The sequence below is a fragment of the Megascapheus bottae genome, chromosome 1, assembly GCF_031878675.1.
Source record: "Megascapheus bottae isolate mThoBot1 chromosome 1, mThoBot2.hap1, whole genome shotgun sequence".
NCBI classification, from domain to species: domain Eukaryota; kingdom Metazoa; phylum Chordata; class Mammalia; order Rodentia; family Geomyidae; genus Megascapheus; species Megascapheus bottae.
This window is the reverse complement of record NC_143509.1, coordinates 69,103,669-69,126,024: the sequence shown is the minus strand read 5'-3', so window position 1 is coordinate 69,126,024 and position 22,356 is coordinate 69,103,669. Positions and strand designations below refer to the sequence as shown.

Sequence of the window (22,356 nt, the reverse complement as noted above, 5' to 3'; positions counted from 1 at the left end):
CAAAGGGATCTCCCCCTCCCTAGACCACGGCTACCTGTGCATAGAGCAAATTTTCTCCCACGACTCAATAGTTAAAATCTGCCTCCACTTAGCCATAGCCAAGAACTGCTTTGCAGGCTGGGAGCCGTGTGTGTGTGTGTGTGTGTGTGTGTGTGTGTGTGTGTGTGTGTGTGTGTGTGTGGCGTTACACTCTCGAGTATTTATTTCTAATTTTATTCTCATTTGCTCCCACTTCATTACCACCCTCCTCCCAATACACACACTTGGCTTGGCAGTACCCGAACTTGTTCGCTCCTGTCCACGTTTGCCTCGGAGCTTTGGGGAAGAAGGTAAGGTAGATAGGGGGTGGAGGAGGGAGGTGGTAAGTGGAAGAAGGGAGACCCGGGCAGACTTGAATGGGCTCCAGCCTAGACTCCCGTTGGCTGGAGTGGCCACAGTGGCGGAGCGAGCCCGCGGAGGCGGCGGGGAACGGGGCGCCGCCCGCCTGCCCGCACAGCCCATGCAAGCGCCGCCGGTGTGCGGGTGGCAGCAGGCGATCGGGGAATCCACGCGGATCCCCGGGGACTCCCACCCGCCTCTCCGCCGTCGCTCCGAGCCCGAGAAGGGGAAGAGGCTGCGCCGTCTCTGAGCGCCCACCCCGCCCGCTGCGGCCAGTCCCCGCTCCCAGGAGGCCTCAGGTGCCCGAGCAGCGCATTCCGGGCAGGAGCGGAACGCCGGGACGAGCGGGCCGGGCCCACCCCTCTTGCAAACTGCTCCAGGCGTCTCCTTCGCGGAGGAGGCCCCGGAGACCTGGCGCCCTTCTCTAGGTTCCCGCAGCCTCTGGGCGCGGAGAGCAAAAGCGCGAGCCGAGGGAGGGCGGCGGCAGCTCCGGGGCGGAAGGCGCGGTGCAACCGCGGTCACGGCCGCCACCGGGTCCCGGGCGGAAGCGCGGGCCCCCGGGAGGGAGGGGCTGCCGCGCCCCGCCGAGGCCCAGGGCTCCGGGCTCCCGGAGGCGCCCTGCCGGTGCCGGAGCCCAGCGGCGGCAGGACGAGCCCAGATCGGGTTCAGCGCCCACCCCGCCCGCGCACGTCCGCCGTGCGGCGCGTCTCCCACTTGCACACCCCCGAGAGCCCCGCTCCCCTCCCGGGCGCGCAGGCCCCAGCTCCCAGGCCCGCTGCCCTGGCGTCTGCCACCTCCGGGACCGCGAGTCTGCCAGACTCAGCCTCCCCGCGAGCTGTGACTTCCCGGATGGGGCCATGCTGTTCTTCCAGGACCATCGGGGCTCCTCCCCCTCGCCGCGATCTTTCTAAGAGGCGACCTCCTCCCCGCCCGTGCTTCACCACTAACTCCTGTCACCCGCCAGGCCAGGGAGAGCCAGCAGCTGAGTGCGGGGCGCGGGGTCGCTACCGCGGGGACACACGCGCGCGCACGCGCAGGGTGCCAGGCGCGCGGACCGCTTTGATCCTCGGGTTAATGAGTAATAGAAGTTCTCCCCGTTCGTCAGATGGCTCGGGCTTCATGAAAGTTATGATGTTTTTGTTTGTCTGTTTGGTTTTGGTGGTTTTTTTTTTTTTTTTTTTTTTGTTTGGCCAGCCACCCGGACCGCGTCCGGTTCCTTTCGCTGTGTGCTTCCACACCGACTGTCATGACAGCAATGGGGATTTCGCAGCATCTTCCGAGACGAAGTGCAGATGGAGTCTCCTGCAAGAGTCTTCTCATTAGGTCGTGGCTGGCTGGATCCGGCTCACCCAGACAGCCTGGCCTTCCTCCCAGCTCACCCACTGCAATGGGAGGGTTTTATTATTATTATTAATCTTCTGATTTATTTCTTCACCGTCACGAGGCTCGCCCAGCCTAAGTATTGAGTGTGTAAAATGTAAACACGCCTCTCAAAGTAGCTTTACCTTTATTGGGGAAATCGTTCCTTTGGGCTACTGAAGAACAGGGAACAAAAGAAAAACTTATATTAAAAGATAATTCCGGTTTCCTTATTCAAGAGAGTTAGGGAGCCTCTGTGTTGTGTCACTTGTATCACAGCCCCTACACAAACAGCTATGTTCTCTATACAAATTAGTAATATGTAACAACGGTTGACCATTAGGTTTATGACAGGAAATACACTTGGTATTTTAATTTCATGTCTATGTGTGCAAGCACATGCCGGTCCTGGGGCTTGAACTCAGGGCCCAGGCATTGGCCCTGAGCTTTTTTGCTCAATGCTGGTTCTCTACCACTTGAAGCAGAGATCCACTTCCAGCTTTTTGGTGGTTAATAAAGCTAAGAGTTTCTTGGAGTTTACTGCCTAGGGCTGGTGTCCAAAGGCCTCTCAGATCTCAGCCTTCAGAGTAGCAGGCATGAGCCACAGGCTCCCAGCTTTAATGTGTTTTGTTTTTGTTTTTGCCAGTCCTGGGGCTTGAACTCAGGGCCCGAATACTATCCTTGGGCATTTCTCAAGGCTAGCACTCTACCACTTGAGCCACAGCACCACATCTGGCTTTTTCTGTGTATGTGGTACTAAGAAATAGAACCTAGAGCTTCATGCATGCTAAGCAAGCTCTCTACCACTAGGCCACAGCTTCCATCCCTAATGTTATTTTTATACTCTGCTGTTCAATGTAAAGTAGATAATGACTGAGGTTATATCGGCTTAACATAAGAGAAAAATGGGATAGCAAAAACTGGAAATAACTGATGTGGCCCAGTGAAGAGACAGGGCCAGCCATGAACTCAGTCTAATACAGTCTACGGGCTTTTCTGCTGCCTTATATCCTCCAGGCAGACATGGGAATTTGTATAATTTGAACCTACATCAGAGGGATGTGATGAAAAACAAGTCCAAAAGCACCGCGCCAGGTACCAGTGGTTCATACCTGTAATCCTAGCTACTCAGGAGGCTGAGATCTGAGGATCATGGTTCAAAGCCACCCCTGGCACAAAAGGACGTCAGACTCTTATCTCCAGTTAACTTCTAGAAAATGGGAAATGGGGCTTGGCTTAAGGGTAGGGTTCTCAGCCTCGAGCTGAAGAGGTCAGGGACAATGCCCAGGCCCAGGGGTAGGGCAGTAGCTTTGAACTGAAGAGCTCAGAGACAGCACCCAGGCCGAATTCAAGCCCCATGATCCACAACAACAACACCAAAAAGAAAAAAGAAAAGGAAAGAAAGAAAAGAAGAACTGATACAAAAACATTTTGTAATTTTTCTGGTCAGAATACTACTCTAAAATATATATCCAAAGGAAATCAAGGCATAATATGAGACACCTGCATGCCCCTGTTTACTGCAACACTATTCAAAATAGCCAAAATAGGGAATTAACCGAAGTGTTCACTCACAGATAAGTGGCTAAGAAAATGTAGCACAAGCACACAATGGAATATTATTGATCCCCCCAAAAGAATGAAATCGTATCATTGGCAGCAGCATGCATATAGTTAGAGGTCAATAAGTGACATAAGTCAGACACAAAGGAAAATGTACCACATATTTTCAGTCATTTGTAGAAATTAAAAAGTTGATCTTACAGATGGGAAAGGATGGGGCCGTGGCAGTTTAACAGGAGAAATTCTGATTGTCTACAGCAAAGGGTAACTGTCACAACTATCTGAGAAATATGTCAAAATAACTAGGAAGTGCATGAAATATCCAAACACATAAAAATCATTAAAGCTTGAGGAGGGTAGTGTGCTCTTTTCTCTGATTTAACCACTACACATTGTGCACATGTATTTTCAGGAAAGATATACGAAATTCTCAGCAAATATAAGTAGAATAAAAAGAAAAGTCCAAAGAAATGATTTGTCTAAAGACACCCAACTAATTGTAAAACGAGATGCAGGAGACTACCTCCTTCTGAATGCCCTTTCCACTGTATCGAAACCACATGGGTTCCATCCAACAGGAGTGAAAGAATGTAAATAATTCAGCAATTTCAATAACCATACAGCCAAATCTTGATTATTCCGAGCTTTCTCTTCTAATAGTTTGCCTTCTGGATATTTGATTTTTATTAAGCTTCTTCAAAAGGAGAGAAAAACCAGGTGACACTCAATTATTATTTACCAGTTTTAACTTATAAGAACTCTAATATTAAAAAAAAAAAAAGAACAAAAGACACAAAAAAGCCAAGGAGGTTTGGTAGGAGCAGTCACTAGAAAAAGTATGTAGACTAACAGGCTTTCAGATAGTTTCTAGATTTTGTTGTTTTGTCTTTTTCTTTCTTTCTTTTATTGTCTGTCCTGGCATGAACTCAGAGCCTGAGCAACATCCTCGGGTGTTTTCAAGGCCAGATCTCTACCACTTGAGCCACAGCATCACTTCCAGCTTTGTCTATCTATGTGGTACGGAGGAATCAAACCCAGGGCTTCATGCATGCTAGGCAAGAACTCTGCCATGAGGCCACACTCCTGGCCTGGATTTTGGTTTTTATTGACACTTCTAGCCCATTGTTGACATTTTAAAACTCAATGAATTATTCTAAAATGTTTCCACCTTTGTTTTGGAGAGAAACAACCAAGTCACTTTTCCCCACTTTTCCCCAATGAGCACTGGGCATGTGCCATCATAATTGTGATTAAACAAATGAATTGAGCCCTCTTGTAACGTGTTCATTTCTACTCTTCATTCTTTGTCTAACTATTGAATGAGAGGAATGTAGACATTCTATGAAAGAGCCACAGAAACTTCTCCCTTTTCTCCACAATGCCTCCACAAATTATTTCCTTTTCTTAAAATCATGTGTTGGTTCCTTATCAATAATAGAGGATAAAAAAAATTGGTAGGGAGGGGTCATGGGGCTTGAACTCTTCAGCTCAAGGCTACTGACCTGCCCTTGAGCCCTCGTCCCACTTCCCGTTTTCTAGTGATTAATTGGAGATAAGAGTCTCATGGCTTTGTATTGCCCGGGGTGGCTTTGAACCATGATCCTCAGATCTCAGCCACCTGAGTATCTAGGATTACAGACGTGAGCCACCGCACCTGGCTAAAATTTTACTCATTAAGAAGCTAATCAAGAGCTGAGGACTTAAGATTTAGCTCAGTGGTAGAGTGCTTGCGTAGGTATAAAAGACACTGTGTTCCATCCCTAAAACCAAAAGAAAGAAGCAATAAGGGAAGGGAGGAAGCTGGGAAGGGATTCATGATAATACTTCCTGGCAACTTCTCATCTCTCACTGAAACTTTGAGCAATGTTAAGCAAGCTGTAATCACCCTTTGAACATACAACACAGTCCCTTGTGTTTGTATTTTTCAACCTGTCCTATCACTAAGTGTCCATTCAGTGTCCCCAAGCTCTGCTTGGGCAGCACTACCTCTATGAATTCTTTCCTGAATCTCCAGAGCATCCTTCAGAGTAATCTCTCACTCCTATGTGCTGCAACTTCTGTTACTTACATATCTCTACTACAGGTTGCAATTGGTGTAGTGATTTCTTTCCATATCTGTCTTTCCAGACAGACTAGAGATCCTTGTGAATACTAGTGTAAAAACTCTGGTGTATCTGAAAACATAGGAAACAATGGGTAATCTTGTTTTCACATAAAATGTTGATTACATTTTGAAATAGTATGGTTAGTATATTAAATCACTAGATGTATTTGTTATACAATGAAGAATATTCCCAAAATAATTTCCAGAATGGAGGAAACACTATATAAATTAAAACTTTTTCACAGTACCAGTTGCCTTTGCTTTAGCAGGGTTTAACATGAAAATCTCTTTTGGAGATTGAGAAAAAGTATAGCATACTATCTAAGATACAACTAGAATATTGATGAACTATGTATATATCCTGTTTGATGATTTTCAGAGACACTCTGAAATCCCAGCACAGAGCATTCATCCTGGTTCCTGACCCATGACAGTATCTGTTGAATTGTTAAAGTAAACTGAACAACCAGCTTAAATACCCTTGGTCCCAGAGGTTTTCCATTGTAGCTTAGCACAATTCCTGCTCTTTAATGAGATCTTAGCAACATTAGTCACTTCATAAATCACACCCCGATATTCACTTTTTCTCTCAGCTTGTATAAATGCTTTTGGCTAAATTATAATTACTCACATGCTTTTGACATTTATTAGGGAAGTCATTCCCAAATGTTCCCCATTGGTAACAGAAGTTGCTGAGAAATGGAGCTAATTAATAGGCCTATAGAACAGATATGGCCTCCAAAATGTTAGTGAAACATTCATTCATTTATTCATCAAATATTCTCTTATCATTCATTATGTGTCAGGTTCTGAGCCAAGCAATGCCCTTTCTGGACTGTTATATCCAACATTTTCCATCATAAATGTTGTAGACTTTTCGATTGGCAGCACCTTATCAGTGGGCAAATGCATTCTATTAAATCTGAGACCAATAAGGCAGGCCACGACTATGGAATTAAAGTATTTGGCATGCCAAAGTATTTGTCGTGCCAGGTTAACTCTTTAGTAAAGAAGGAATTTTGTATGCTTATACAAAATTCAGTAAATAATTGAAAGTTATTTAACAGCACCTCTGGAACACAAATGTTTATAGCCTTAGACCACTTCCCTGAAAGATGGTCGCATCTTTTATCATAAAAAATATATGTCACATCAGTTTCACATGTAATAAGAGATCTACAGCTCAGCCTAGAATACTTATCCCATCTAATATTTGTTTATTTGGATATATTAGTAATGTTCACATACTCACCATAGGTAATTAATTAGAAAACACACCTGGGAGACAGTAGGTACAGCATCATTCACAACATTAAAGTGTACCATACACATCACTAGGGAGGAAAATGTACAACTTTCAGTTCTTCAGTCCTGAGGGAAGTAAGGGAAAATGTAATAAGCCATGAAGAATTAATAAAGTCCATATTTCAGAGGTAAGGTTGCTATTCTCCAATAAAAACATGTTGGGAACCATTGGCTCAAGAAATATTTCATTACAGATTGAAAAACCAGGGTTACAAAATCCTCATTTTGGGAACTAGACTTGTGGCTCAAGAAGCAGAGTCCTTGCCTAGCAAGCATGTAACCCTAAGGGTCTGTCTTCTTTCCTTCCTTCCTCCTTTCCTTCCTTTCTTTCTTTCTCTCCTTCCTTCCTTCTTTCTTTCCTTCCTTCCTTCCTTCTCTCTCTTTCTTGCTTCCTTCCTTTCACATTCTTTCTTTTGTTTCCTCAGGGACACTAGATCATGTCCAAATTTGCAAAATCAATCTTAAAATATCCAATTATCTGAGCAATTCATTTCCTCAAATAAACTTTGTTTGAATTGTCTCAGTAGTTACCACTCTTGTAATCACTTTAGCATAAACTAAGAGAAATCATTTCCACATTGTAGTGAAAATATTTAGAACTAGATGTGTTAAATGCAAATCCTGCTTTCCTGCTGATTAGTTCCGGGATTCCCCCTCACCCCCCCCCCCTCTCTCTTTCTCTCTTTGTCTCTGTCTGTCTCTCTGTCTCTGTCTCTCTGTGCTTGTGTCTGTTTCTGTCTCTCTGTCCCTGCCTCTGTCTCTCTCTCTCATTCTCTCTTTCTGTATTTGGGATCAAATCCCATGCCATACACATAGTAAGCAAGCCCCTCTGCTACTGTGCCCATGTATTCAGTCCTTTTCCTATTGTTTCTTTCCTCTTTCTTTCCTTCTTTTTGAGATACATTCATTTCTCCTGCACTGCATACAATTAGGGAGGGATTGTGTGAAATCAAGAAGGTACTATATGTGAAATTCCTCTGTGAATTGTACAATGTTCCAAATACATGTTTCTGATGTCGCTTATGAAAGTTTCAATTAAAAGAAATGCTTCTTGAAATTTAATAAAAAGAAAACCCAAATCGATTCTTGGAATCACTCAGAGAATAGAATTTTCTGAACTAGATACTAAGAAAACATTTTTTTTCAAATATTTTTCCACTTTGTTTTGTTTTATGTTTGATCAAACTAGTTCCGATGCTGCTACAGGTAAGCAATTTTTATTTTAATTCTAAATTAGTGATGGAGGCATCACAAAAACACAGTCATGATAAGTATAAAACACTTCTCTTTACATTTTACATAATTTCTTTTGCTGTAATTTTGTATAATTTACCTTTACTGTTTTGTTCTATGGGATTCATTATTAGCATTTACATTCTGACCTCCACAAAACATTTCTGTGGGAAGTGGAGATGTACACCTCAAAGGGTAAAAAGTTACAGTTATGCAGAATTGATAAATCTAGAAATCTCAGGTACAGCATGAGGTTAACAATTAGAGTTAATAATACTGTATTGTACACTGGAAATTTGCTAAGAGCAAAAATTACAGGTACTTTCACTACATACACAAAAAAGTAATTATGTAAGCTGATGAGTATGTTAATTTCTTTGACTGTGATAATCATTCCACTATGTATGTGTACATCAAACATCATGGTTATCTACCTGAAATATACACAAGAAGAAAGCAATATAAGAATTTCTAAATTCTGAAACTGTTTAACAAAGTATCTCTGCATTTATATGCAAGATGAGTGAAAAAATGTCACATTGGTTATGAAATCATTTTTCTCCAAAATTCTAGACCAATGCAGTTCAAAGTGGAAATGAGAGGAAAGTATGTATGTGTGTATGTGCTTGTCCTACATATGCACACACATATGATTATGAACACACATATATGAATTAACAAGGAATACAATAATTCAAAAGAACACCAGTTTGTTACAGGTAAGTATCATACAAGATATTTTACACGTCTACCTTTTCCTATAAACTTGCTGATTAGCAATTAAGATGTATAAATTTTTCATAACTACATTAATGTTTCTCTTTTCATTGTACCTACATCAAGAAGCAGAAAGAAAATACTACAAAATAAAAAATACTTTAAAAAGTTGGGATTTTGGGGGCCGGGAGTTTGGCCTAGTGGTAGTGTGCTTGCCTGAGCTTAAGCCCAGGACTGGCAAAAAAAAAAAAAAAAAAAGTTGGGATTTTTGGTTTTGATTTTTTTTTTAACAATTTGGCCTGTCCAAATTGGAATAGAATCCCAAGAGCTCAGCCTCTAGGGTAGCTAGGATTATAGTTGAAAGCCAACAATACCTGGCTGGATTTTTTTTTCTGTGTATGTTTTTGTTTTTTATTTTGAATAAGAAAAGTAAAACTTGCAATTATAGTTCTAAATTAAGTAAATAAAAACTGTATATAAGCCTGACACTAGTGGCTCATGCCTGTAGTCTTAGCTATTCAGGTTGCTAAGATCCTAGGATCATAGTTCAAAAGCCAGCAGGGGAAGGAAATCTGCGAGATTCCTATCTCCAGTTAACCTCCAAAAAGCCAAAGTGAAGCTGTGACAAGTGGTAGAACACCTTGGGTGAAAAAGCAAAGGGATAGGCCCTTAGTTCAAGCTTTAGTATGATCATATTCTCTCTCTCTCTCTCTCTCTCTCTCTCCTCTCTTCATATATATACAGACACATACATACATATAATTAAATTCCTTATTTCTTTTTAAATCCTATGAAGTCACAATTGTCCCAAGTGAATTGCTGAGCCAAGCTCTTTTCTAGCAGGCAAATAAACAGGATTAAGAGAGACTCTGAACTCTGTAGGGAAAGGACAGAAACTGGTAACTCTCATCTCTTTGCAAATAAGAAGTGATACTCTCCAGAGATTTCCCTGGGAAGGCTGGAAAGTGAGTAATATTCATTTACTGGGTTGCAAAAGTGTGCAGGGGTTTATAATATGAGTATCTGTCCATGTAGGCATGCTAAAGAGATTCCTCAGTGGCTAATGTTCAAAAATACTAGAAAATACCCACTAGAATTAATAATGCCTCTCCAGTTTTATCATAATATTTTCCTGATTAACTTGGTAAATTAAATTGTTTTTAAGTGGACAGAATAAAAGATAGGTACAGGGACCAGGAGCATGGCCTAGTGGTAGAGTGCTTACCTGGCATTCACGAAGCCATTTGATTTCTCCTGTCACAGGCACAGGAAAAGCCAGAAATGGTGATGTGGCTCAAGGGTAGAGTGCTAGCTTTGAGAAAGCCCAAGGACGGTACCCAGGCCTCTGCGTTCAAGCCCCAGACTGGCAAGAAAAAATAAAGATAGGTACACATCTACACCAGAGTATTATAGACAACAAAAAAATGGAGTTTCATGATGCACGATGTCAATTAGCAAATTTCATGAGGTGAATCAGTTGAAGACACCCAGGAAAAGGATGGTAGGCAAACCCTCACAGCAGCATCACCACTCCAGTTCATTTATAACTTTCTTCTGTTTCCAATCTTCCATAAAGAACAGAAGGCCTAAAGCCTTAACTTTCCCTAGTTCAATACTCACTGCTTTGGGGGAGAGCTGGGTTTGCCAGCAAGATATCTACAGCCATAGCATTGTAGATAAATCAATAGAGACCGGAAAAGATGGGCTTGATTATGTGCCTGACTTCAAGCACTGCATCCCTGGCCTCCATGCTATGAGTTCCCTGACTGTGGGTGTGTAAATCTGATTGACATGCCTTTTACAATATAAACTTCCAGAGAATATAGAAAATTCTTGCCTCTTTCTCTCTGGGTCTCTGTCTTTGTCTCTTTCTCCACATTCTAGATCAGAGCGCAGAGCTGTGATTAGCTAGTTACTCCATTTGGGGAGAATTTGCCTCCTGCCAATGAATTTTAAATAATTTAAATTAGATTAAATTTAAATAATTTTACACGATGGAAACAATTTAATAATAGAAAAACTTTGTGATCTGTTAGCCAACTAATAAATGTTATCTGCCTTTTGTTCTAAAGATGAACTCATCTGACAGTCCATTCCTGAGCACCCACTACATACCAAGCAGTATTCCCCGCCCTGCGGTTACGGCAACAAACAACACTGACAAACACTACGGATGTCAACTCCACAGCCCGTCAGGTGGTTATAAGTGCTGTGGACAAAAATAACATCGGGAAGGGCAATGGGGTGGGGCTTCTGGTTTATTAAGGAAGGCTCCCTAAGAGGATAACCTTTAATCAATGACCAAAGGAGGCAAGGGGCCAGCTGTGTGTAGCAGGGACCAATAAGTGAGCTTGAAAGGAAAGAGAGAAAGCTTAGAAGGCTAGTGTGTGCCTAGTACACAGAGAAGAGCAAGGCGACCATGGTGACGGAGAGGAGGGATGGGAGAGGGGTAGGGAATGGGGTCAGAGGCACTGGCAGCCAGCAGGGGCTAAGTGCTTTTCAACTCCAGGCCACTGTGAGGACATAGCCTTTGCCCTGAATGAGGTAGGAGGGCTCTGAAAAGAGACAACATCAGCTAGCTCATGCTCTATCAGGGTCACTCTCAGATACAGGGTGGATTCAGGAAAACAAGAACCACTGCAGGGATCAAGGTGAGAGTTGATGGTGGATAACAGCAGTTGTGGAGGAAGAGCAAGGGCCTGTGGATCTTGAATACACCGTGGAAAGTATGTACTGATAGCTTGGATGTCAGGCATAAAAGAATGTGGGGAGTTTAAACAAGCAAACAAGAAGGGAAGAAGAAATTAGATATGCAAGCCTGGTAGTCAGGGGTGGAAAAAGTCCAAACTGAAAGCAGGTTTAGGAGTTCATTTAAAGCTTTCACAATATTTAATAGTTGGCATAGTAATGGGACTACCCATTCTAGAGTCACAGTATAACCCTAACAGGCACAGAAACAAGTCTATGGGTAGTTCTAAGGGTCCCAGAATGAGGCCAGGGTACTAGGGTAGGAGAAATTGCTAGAAAATGTGAGGAACAGCTTTTCACTGTATGATCAAGAGCATTTTGGTATTTCATGGAGTGACACAGCACACCAATGTACCGCACTAGGAAATTGGACTAAAAAAAAACAGGAGAAAGATAAGAACAAGAGGTAGAACAATAATCTGAGAACTATGGAAGTATGAAGGTTTCCACATACAGAAATGATAAGTGTCTAAGGAAGGAAATGCTAATTGTCCCGATCAATCATTACACGCTGTTTGCATGTATCAAATTATTAATATAATTATAATATAATTATTAATATAATATAATACAAATATATATTCATAATTTTTACTTAAAAGAATAATAGTGAAGGGGCAGGAGTGTGGCCTAGTGGTAGAGTGCTTGCCTGCCATGCATGCATGCACAAAACCCTGGGTTCCATTCCTAGATACCACATATACAGAAAAGGCTGGAAGTGGTACTGTGGCTCAAGTGGTAGAACACTAGCCATGAGAAGACTCAAGGACTGTGCCCAGGCCCTGAGTTCAAGCCCCAGGACTTGAAAAAAAAAAAAAAAAGGAAGCATGCTGAAGAAAAATTTGCCAGGAGGCAGAGGAAGTCAAGAAAAAGAACAGGAAGAGGTCCAAAAACTGAGCCCTAGGCAATCAATATTTAGAGGCTGTGTAGAAAGGAGGATCCTCATAAGAGACTTAAAAAGACACCGTGAGGGATATAGCAGGATTCTATGATGTTTGGGGCAGCTGTCTGAGATGGGCTGTATTAGACTTTTTGTTGCCTTGACAAAATACCTAATATTAAACAATTTCAGCAGAAAGAAGAAGGCTCTGTGGGGTTTTGTTTGTTTTTGTTTTGTTTGTTTTGTTTTGTTTTGCCAGTCTGGCTTGAACTCAGGGCACCGAGCTCTGTTCTTGGGCTTTCTCAAGGCTAAAGGCTAGAGCTCTATCACTTGACCCACAGAACCACTGACAGCTTTTTTCTATGTATGTCAAACCTGGGTCTTTGTGCATGCTAGGCAAGCACTCTACCACTAGGCCAAGCTCCGGGCCTAATTCATACATTCAGAGCTTTCAATCCATTGTGGCAGGAAGGGTATGGTGGGCAGTGTAGTTCATATTTTGGTAGGAAGTAGGGAGAGAGGGAGAATATTTTACCCATAATTTGTACTTTGGGCTATTTTCTACCTCCCCCCACATACCTTTTATTCCACCCAGACCATGAAGCTGTGGCACAGTGTTGTCCTTGCTCAGGGTAGAGCTTCCCTTCAGTTAATCTTCTGTGAAAATGCTTTCACCAATATACCCAAAGGTGCATGGCATTCATCTCCTGGGCCATCTTCAGCTACTCAAGTCTACATGTAAGATTAACCATCATAAACCAGGCATATTGGTACATGCCTATAATCCCAGTACTTGGAAAGTGGAGAAAGGAGGAGGATTATGTGTTCAAAGCCACCCTGAGCTGGCTTTCAGATACTGTTTCAAAACAAACCAAAACAAAACAAGAAAACAGAGAAGATTAATCATTTTGCGGTTGACTCTTGTGTCTCAGTGTAATCAGTAGTAGTACTAACTCTTCACTTTTTTTTTTTTTTTGGTCAATCATAGGACTTGAACTCAGGAGCCTGGGCTCAGTTCCTGAGCTTTTGTGCACAAGGCTAGCACTCTACCACTTTGAGCCACAACAATTACTTTCAGTTTTCTGGTAGTAGAGATAAGAGTTTCACAGACCTTCTTACCCAGGCTGGCTTCAAACCACAATCCACCGATCTCAGCCTCCTTAAGTAGCTAGGATTACAAGCGTGAGTACCAAACCCCTGGTGCAAATTTTCACTCTTAACGGTGTTTTCTTATTCCAGTGAAATATTTTTATGGTCCCCAAAACCAGAAAATGGCTTCACTGAGAAGAGTAATCAGGTCTTAACAGGAGTGAAAAGGAGGACTGAGAATGGGGGAAGTATGACGGGGTCATTGGGAAGTTATCTAACCAGTTTCAGTGTCATAACAGCATGAAAACCTGAGGGCAAGGGGAAAATGGGAGGAGAGTGAAGTTTTGCTGTTAGGAAAGGAAAAAGAGGCAGAAAATTGATACGAAATGGTTTGGTTGTCAAGACAAAGATTTAGGCGAGGTGGGAAAAAGCACAGTGAGCTTGCTCAACGATGATGCCCTAAAGGTACAAGGTGCTGTCTGAGCGGACAAAACAGACAGCAGTGATACACAGCTTGCAGTATGACTTGTATGTGAGCCCGCAGCACCTCATCATCGAGTCAACAATAACAATTATCATTTTGACTGCAACACACATATTCATATTATATATGAAACATCTTTTCCTTGATCAGACTTTATGCTTTTCTTCTAATTTTGAAGGGAAGTCCTCAACGTAGGTACTATCCCTATGTTTGGGTTGTAGGTGCTGTAGCCACTGTGTCTTTGGTTCCATCTGCTCTGAGCAGTGTTAAGCTTGCAAAAGGGGAATGGAATGAGTCACAAGTTGAGGGCTGGCCTGAGGTGGAAACTCTGGCTGTTCACCTACAGAAGAAGAGGGAGGTAGAGGATGGGGACACAGGTAACTGAGTAGGTATTCACAGGGAGGGAAGCTACAGTTTTAAGGTGGTGTGGGGTTTGTTGTTTGCCTTTGGATTTTCCTGTTCCTAACTTCTCAATGAAATAGTAAGCATCATGATAAGACAAGGGGAGAGGATGGCCAAAGAAGTATAGAGGACTGAGAAGAGGGAAAAATGTGAGGGAGCCTCCAGGGTGTGTGGGAGAGTGAATGCACTCAGAAAAACGTAGTAGGGTTCCAGGGCAAGACAAAAAAGCCCACCTGGGATGAGGTAAGAAATTTACAAAGAGATACATCAGTATGACTTGTGTGGGTTGTTTTTTTTTTCCCTGTCCTCATTCAGCTGTGTAACTGCAGGAGCAGAGTAGGAGGAGAATTGGACTCAAGCAGGGATGGAGTTTGCCAAGGAAGTATGAGAAAGTAAGAGGGAACAGAGTAGGAAAGCATAGGTAAAATGGTTAAAACAACAGTGGTGTTTAGAGCTATGTAAGGATGAGGTGTGGATATGAAGGGAATGAGAGGCACTGAAATGATGGGAGTTTGACTGTAGTTCCTGAGAAGTCAAACATAGCTTCCGTTAAGCCCAAGAAAAATGAAACTGGAAAGATGGCCAGTGATGATGTGAGAATGGGATGCTTGAAATCAAGATGATGGAGGGATGTGCAGTTATTATCAGTAAGGAGGCATTCTTGGAAACAACTGAATCTTTCACTTACCTTGTCTTCATAATTGAATATGCTTTATACCCTACAAAACTTGGATCTGCTCCTACAGATTTAGAAATTATTATTTAAAAACAGAGATTACCTTACTATCCAGGAAAGCCATTCTTGGGCATATAAATGAAGTAAGAAAAGATATAATAGAGGCACTTACTCAACCCTATTGACTGCAGCACAACACTGACAATAGCTGAGCTATAGACATAGCCAATATGCCTTACAAACGATGAATGGAAAATGAAATTGTATTATTCACAGGGAAGTAGATGGAATTAGTGATCACAATGTTAACCAAAGTTAGGTCAGACTATTTGAGGTTATTTGAGGGGAGGAGGAAAAGGCAATGTCCAAGGGTGAACAATACTGAAATACATTGCATCTGTGAGTGAAAATAGCAGAACAAAACACACTTAAAGCTGTTGAATAATAATAGTTGTAGGGATGGGGAAAAGGAGACTACATGTAAGTGAGTGTGTCACTTACAGCATATGCATGTGTGAAACACCATGGTGAAACCCCTTTGAACAATTAACATACATTTTATAAAATGAATAATCAAAATATAAAACAGGCTCTGTCTGGTCTGTGGGCTATAGTAGAAGGGGAAGGGTAAACAGAGAAAATGAAGGAAGATGAATATAGTAAAAAAAAAACTATGTATAAGAATGAACATGGGGCTTGTTGAGACTTGTTTGGGAAAGGAGGAGGAGGGATGAGGGAGAGTATCACAGGATGGAGTCTAATAGAGGTATATTGGATGCATATGTGGGACATGTCTAAAGAAAACCTCCTTACACAACAATACCAATAAAAAAATAGGGGGAGGGAGAAGTATTATCTTTTGTCTAGTCATTTCACAATGAAGACACTATGCTCCAGAAACTAAAGTATGCCAGGATCCATACACAAAAACTTTTACTATCTCTGTATAATAACAAACACTGGAGTATATGTAAAGAAATATGGTTAAGCTGAGTGCCAGTGGCACATACCTGTAATCCTAGCTATTCAGGAGGTTGGGATCTGAGGATCACAGTCCAAGCCAACCTGAGCAGAGAAGCCCATGAGACTCATCTCCAACTTACCACACACATACACCCACTAAAAAGCTTGAAGTTGAGCCATGACTCAAGTGGTTGAGTGTTAGCCTTTAACACAAAAGCTCAAGAGCAGTGCCCATGGTCTGATTTCAAGCTCCAGGACTGGCATATGCACGCACACACACACACACACACACACACACACACACATTAAAAAAAAGTGATACAAGAATGGTCAAGTGAGTCAGATATGTCTGTATTATGAAACACTCTTGGTATCTCTTTTAAAAACACGTTAGAAAACTCACGTTTGCTTCCGTCGAAAATGTGCACAACAAGTACGTTTGATGGACAAGTTGTGGAAGGTTTTACCAGAGGCAGTAGTTTTATGGTTTTGTTTTTGTTTTTCTTTTAAAGCATGTGCACTATTGGAATGTCTGCAGAGGATTTCTTGGGGATAGGGCTGGGGAGAGGAATGCAGAAATTCTGCGGTCAAGATAAAAGGCTTACCACCTATATTGACTACTTGAAATTTTGAATCGTATGAGTCATTTCCACTAACCTATTATTTTTACAACATCACAAAGAAATCAAAGCATTTTTGTTCTCTTCCTTCAAAACTTCTTAGATATGTTTCTTTTCTTATAAACTCTGTAAAAGAAATCAAATTAATCACGGATCAACACATTTCAGAAAGAAACTGTTATTCAAAGCTAACTTCCCATTGGTTGAGAGGTACATTGAACTAATAATCTGATTTGTTGAATTGAAACTCCTTTGTACAACTACTTAAAGATAATGATTATGAAAGTAAAATAAAAATAAATAAAGCCTACTTCATCTAAGATGACTGCACCCATACTATTTCCCATTACTGAACCATATCACAAAAGTCTCTTCCTCTTTCTTCTTCCCTTCACTGCTCTCTCCAAAAGCCAATACTTATGTGGCCAGGGGACTTTCACTTTCCTGGATTCATGCTCTGTTACTTAAGTAGAATTTTTGTAGTAACAATTCTCTACCATAATTGGTACAAAGTTATTGACCCTTAAACTGATTTTAAGTAGTTATACACAAAAACAAAACATACGAATAACTCTAGTTGTCTCCAGTGGTATTATGTGGGGTGTTTATTTCTATCATTGCTGCCTTAATCTCTATATCTGAGCAGATAATCACTAACTCAGATTTTAAGATGTGCATGATTAATTTACAGATCATTTTATCCCATCCTCTCATTTTATAGCTTTGAGAGCTGAGGCATAAAATGGAAGGACCTTTAAGAGAAGGATAGCCATTGCTCAAGGAAGGCCCAATCCAAGGTTAAATGTAAGGTGTAAGGTGAGTAGATGGACTGAGACAGAAAGCTGGTAAGCATGTTCTGTCATAAAATTCAAACACATTCTCACTTGCTAACAGACACTAATGGCTGCAATAAATTAAAGAGAGTTTAGTTAGACAGTAAACAATTACAGTTGACATAGGGTATAAATTTGATATCCTAATTAATGTACTGATCGAGAGTTCTTTCTAGGCTAAGAACTCTGGCCCTAATTTAGCCATTATATTTGTGGGGGTATGTGCATGTATGTGTGTTTGCACATTTAAATTTTACTAGGCTGAACCACACTCAATAATCAAGAAACAGTTACACAGAGCAAACCATTAGCATTAGAAGAACACAGAGTGACTCAAAATAAACCCAAGTTTTGTTACTCTTTCCTCTAAGAGTGATGATACTTTGACTTACTCATAGTATTATGAAGATTAACAAGATTTATCTATAAGTATTCTAAGCTGCCTGGATTTAAATACTGCAGTTGGCTGGCAATAATATTTTCTTTACATCTGATCTGTATGATTCGTTTTGTAATGAGATATGACTATAAAGTACAAGGACTAATCTTGGACAAGCATATCCCATCAAGACTCATGTATCCAAACCTGCTTTGTTCTGCCATGTAGTCACCATGGGAAACTCTATATTTATTCTGATGAGATTGCCATTGCTTAAAACATTTTCTGAACTGCTCTTTGGAGACTGCCTTGGTGCCAGTTTATGAGACACTGGAGAAAAACAACCTCCTTATGGCTTAGGGAAAATATGGAAGCACATAAAGGTTTGTTTTGTTTTGTTTTGTTTTTAAGAACATCAGGGCTGAGAACTTAACTCAGAGGTAGAATTCTTGCCTAGCAGGCATAAGGCCTTGAGTTCAATCCTCAGCATTGCAAAAACAACAACAACTATTCATTTATCAGGTATTTCAGTGCCCTGAAGAGATGTGTTCTACATATCTAGCAAAGAACAGCTTGCATAAAAAGACAAATGTCAGGTTAAATTCCTATGGAGTTATTATAAGGCTCATCAAAAGTATTTTTAAGAACATCTATACATATTAAACTATCCTGGAAGATAGGAAGAGGGACTTTTTAAATATGAAAAGTTAGACAGACATCGGGCTGGGAGGTTGGCCTAGTGGTTAAAGTGCTTGCCTAGCATGCATGAAGACCCGGGTTCTTCCTTGGTACCACATACATAGAAAAAAGCCAGAAGTGGTGCTGAGGTTCAAGTGGTACAGCTCTAGCCTTAAGAAAGTCCAAGGACAGTGCTCAGGCCCTGAGGCTCAGGCCCAGGACTGGCAAAAAAAAAAAAAAAGAGAATGTCAAAAAAAAAAAAGAAAAGTCAGACATCTAGTGTTCATTTATTTGACTAGTCATATCTTGCCCAATAATTTCAATAAGTGACTACCTATGTTGTACGTTGTAACTGTTAAAAGACTTTTATGAACATTGGTTCATTTTGCCATTGAGACAACCCAAAGATGTTGCAAAGAATGATAATATCACCTAAATACTACTTAGGAAGAAACTATTCAAGCTCAAAAACCTAAGAGCCAGTCCTCAGATGATGACATGAACATACTGAAACTACTCTTGGGACACTCCTATCTTTCTCATTTCAAACCTTCTCTATTTCAACATTAAAACCAATGTTTCTGAAGTATGTTATCAAGAATCCTTGCATTGATCCAATGATGGATCACACGTGTAATTCTAGCTCTTCTGGAGACTGAGATCTCATCTCAGCAAACAATCTGGGTGTGGTAGTATGTACTGGTCATTCCAGCAGCTCGAGTCATCAATAGGAAGATCACAGTCCATGCCAGCTTGGGAAAAAAAATGAGACCCTATTGGAAAAATGACTAAAGAAAACAAAACAAAATACCAAGTGCTATGACACAAATGGCAAAACACTTACCTAGCAGGTACAAAGGCTTTGAGTTCAAATTCCAGTACCAAACACACCAAAAATTTTGGATTCCTAACATAGTCTTTATAGTTTTCAGGTTTTTTTAATATGTCTACAAATTCTTTGGATCATCGTACCGAAGGTGATGTGTAACCTGATTCTTGTTGAAGGTAGATTAGTGAGTCCATGCAAAAAGTGGTAAATGTGCTTTTTGAGACTAGTTATAAAAGACATTATAGTTTCCTCTCCCTCCACCGCATCCTGCCCCCCTAATTCTGGCAGAAAGCAGCTCTGTTGTCATGAAGTCAGTCAAACCGCCCTCTAGTAAGATTCATTTGGAAAGCCACTGAGGTCTACGAACCTCAGACACATGAATATGCCCCTTTGAAAGCAATCAGTCTCAGACATGCCTTCAGGTATGTCTTGATTACACTCTCAAGAAAGACTCTCATCCAGAACCATATACAATCCCACTTGAAGATTTCTACTTCTCAAAACCTGTGTAAGGAGATGCAATTGTATTATTTTAAAGCCCATAAATTGAAAATAATCTTTAATTCATCCCTTCATGACTAAAAAGTTCCTCCAATATTCTGTGGCAACTAAATTTGGAAAGTTCTAGTAGTCTGCTCCCCATAAGCATAAGATGCACATTCATACATTCAATCAGCTGCAGATGGAAAACATTTTTAAGTATTAGTATCAATATGTACATGCTTTTAGTTTTCCCTTATCACTATCCCTAGAGAAGCAGAAGAATGCTTTTCATGATATGATAGTCATCTTATATTAGACATTGTAAATAACACAGAAATGATGGAAACTATAAATAAGGATGGCTAGGCAATATGCAAAATGACTTGAGATTTTGGTACCTATGGAGATTCTCTCCTGTGGATACCAACGGTGAATATATTGACTAACCTTCTCCCCCTTTTTGTTTATTTTGTTTGTTTTTGCAGTATTGATGTTTAAACATAAGACCTTACACTTGCTAGATGACAGATCTTCCATTTGAGCCCTGCCCTCCACTCTTTTATGTTTTAGTTATTTTTTAAGCCCTTATGACTTTGCCAAGGGCTGGCCTTGGGATTCTATCCTCCAATCTAAACTGAACTTCTCTGTAGGTACAAGGACAGGCACCCTTATTAACCACTATTCCCTTCTTGGTTAAGATGGCATTGTGCTAACTTTTTTACAGGGCAGACATAAACCCACATTCTGATCTTTGCCCATAAGTAGCTTGGATTACAGGTACAAGCTCTATAACCTTCCTAAGGATGCATAACATTCATTAGTGCAACAAGGTCTTGAGAAGCCCTGCAGCTATTCAACTGGTTTTCGGTTTTTCATAATGCAGTTTTAATTCCCCTTTAAGGGATTATTATTCATACCAACATGGAAGGGGTTTGTGTGCTTTGAACTGTAGAAGCACTGATTGATATTAGCAATTGCAGTTGGTTTCAAATTTCCAAGTGAGCTTTGGGGAAAAAATGTCAAAGATTGGTCTACACTGAACATTTCTCAAAGTGATGGTTTGAAATCTTTAAAAATGTCAATGTCATTAAAAAGTTGGAGTTTTACTGTTATAAATTAAAAGAGACTCAGAAGATAAGTCATATAAAACTAATCTTTGAATCTTTATGTGATTCTGGATAAGGAAAAAAGAAGAAACCTATAGTGGAGAGTATTTAGATAATTGAGGGAATTAAAATTAAGGACTCTAATTAGATAATGTATTATATTAACCAAATAGCATTATATTAATGTCAAATAGTATTATATTAATGTCAAATAATCATACCATGGTAACATAAACATTGAGCTTTTTCTTAGGTGGTATATGCTGTCATTTATAGAGCTGAAGTGTCAAAATATATATACTTCTCAAATCATTCAGAAAATGAATGTGTGTATGCATGTTTGTATGTATTAGGTGTATGAATGTGGTATGAACATGTGTGCATGTGGTTTGTGTGTGCATGTGTGGTATATTGTGTGGTGTGGCATATTGTGATACATTTGTGTGTGTACTTACATGTGCATACACACAAGAAAAGGGTGGGCAAGAAGAGTAAACTGTACAGGCCTCTCTCTAGATTTATACCCAGACAGCTAAGGCATAAAAGAGAATATGCATCATCATAATTACTAAGTTTTGGACTTCTACTTGGTGATAGTGTTATGCAGTGAGAAAACAGACAAGCCACATTTTGAGAGGTGGAATCGGGAATCTTTATTAGAAGGCCAGCCAATGTACACAGACTCCCTTATACACTTAATACTGTCAGAAAACGTGAGAGCTGGAGAGGAAAGAAAAAGTAGAAAAACAATACCAGATCATCTCCAGTCAAGAGCTGAAGTGGACACCATGGTGAACAAAGAAGAGCTCCAGATGATGAAACATAAGCAGACAGGAGACACGTGGCATGACAGATTGGCATCTGAGCTGGCTTGGACCTAAACAGGGTCAGGTCAGGGAGCAGGGTCACATTGAGCTTGAGAGTTCACATCCCAAGACTGGCAATTTTTTTGTTAATCCAGTAACTTATTGTCCAAGTCTCTGCTCCTGCCTCTAGGAATTCAGGAATGCCATCACCTGGAAGGGACATCCCTGCTCTACCACGAAGACAAGATGGAGCCAGTCAAACCCAATACTGTATCATCCACATGTGGCTAAGATGGCGTGGGATAGATTCAGCATCCCTACTTTAGTAGCATCAAAAAGGTTCAGAAAGAAGTGGCATGGCTTCCCTACTCATCTTATGGCTGAATCCTTCTTTTCCTTCAAGTTTATAATGTAAATGCTTCTTACAGACCATCTGAGTAAGCTCTTGCATTATTCTCCTATCACAAGCCATCCTGTAAATCACAATATTTATTTATTCTATACTCCCTTACTTACTTCATACTTCTTTACAGCGTATCTTTTTCTATTCAGCTGTATGTTCCCTGGGAACATGAATAAAATACTTCTTTTATTTAGAACTCTTTTTGGAGTTCTTTAGCAAAGATTGGTCCATAATATGCATTCACAATATTTTTGGAATAAATATCTTTTTCACTCTTCCTTTCCTACTATGTGGTACTTCTAAGTTACTTCTCCTGAA

General features: G+C 40.7%; 1 long non-coding RNA gene across 1 annotated transcript; it reads left to right on the top strand.

Moving 5' to 3' along the window:
* The first annotated feature begins 249 nt into the window (after positions 1-249).
* LOC150069396 (uncharacterized) lies at positions 250-21,902 on the top strand. Its single transcript, XR_016535453.1, has 3 exons — positions 250-329; positions 10,732-10,855; positions 21,826-21,902. It is a non-coding gene; the product is annotated as an uncharacterized LOC150069396 (long non-coding RNA).
* The last annotated feature ends 454 nt before the right edge of the window (positions 21,903-22,356 follow it).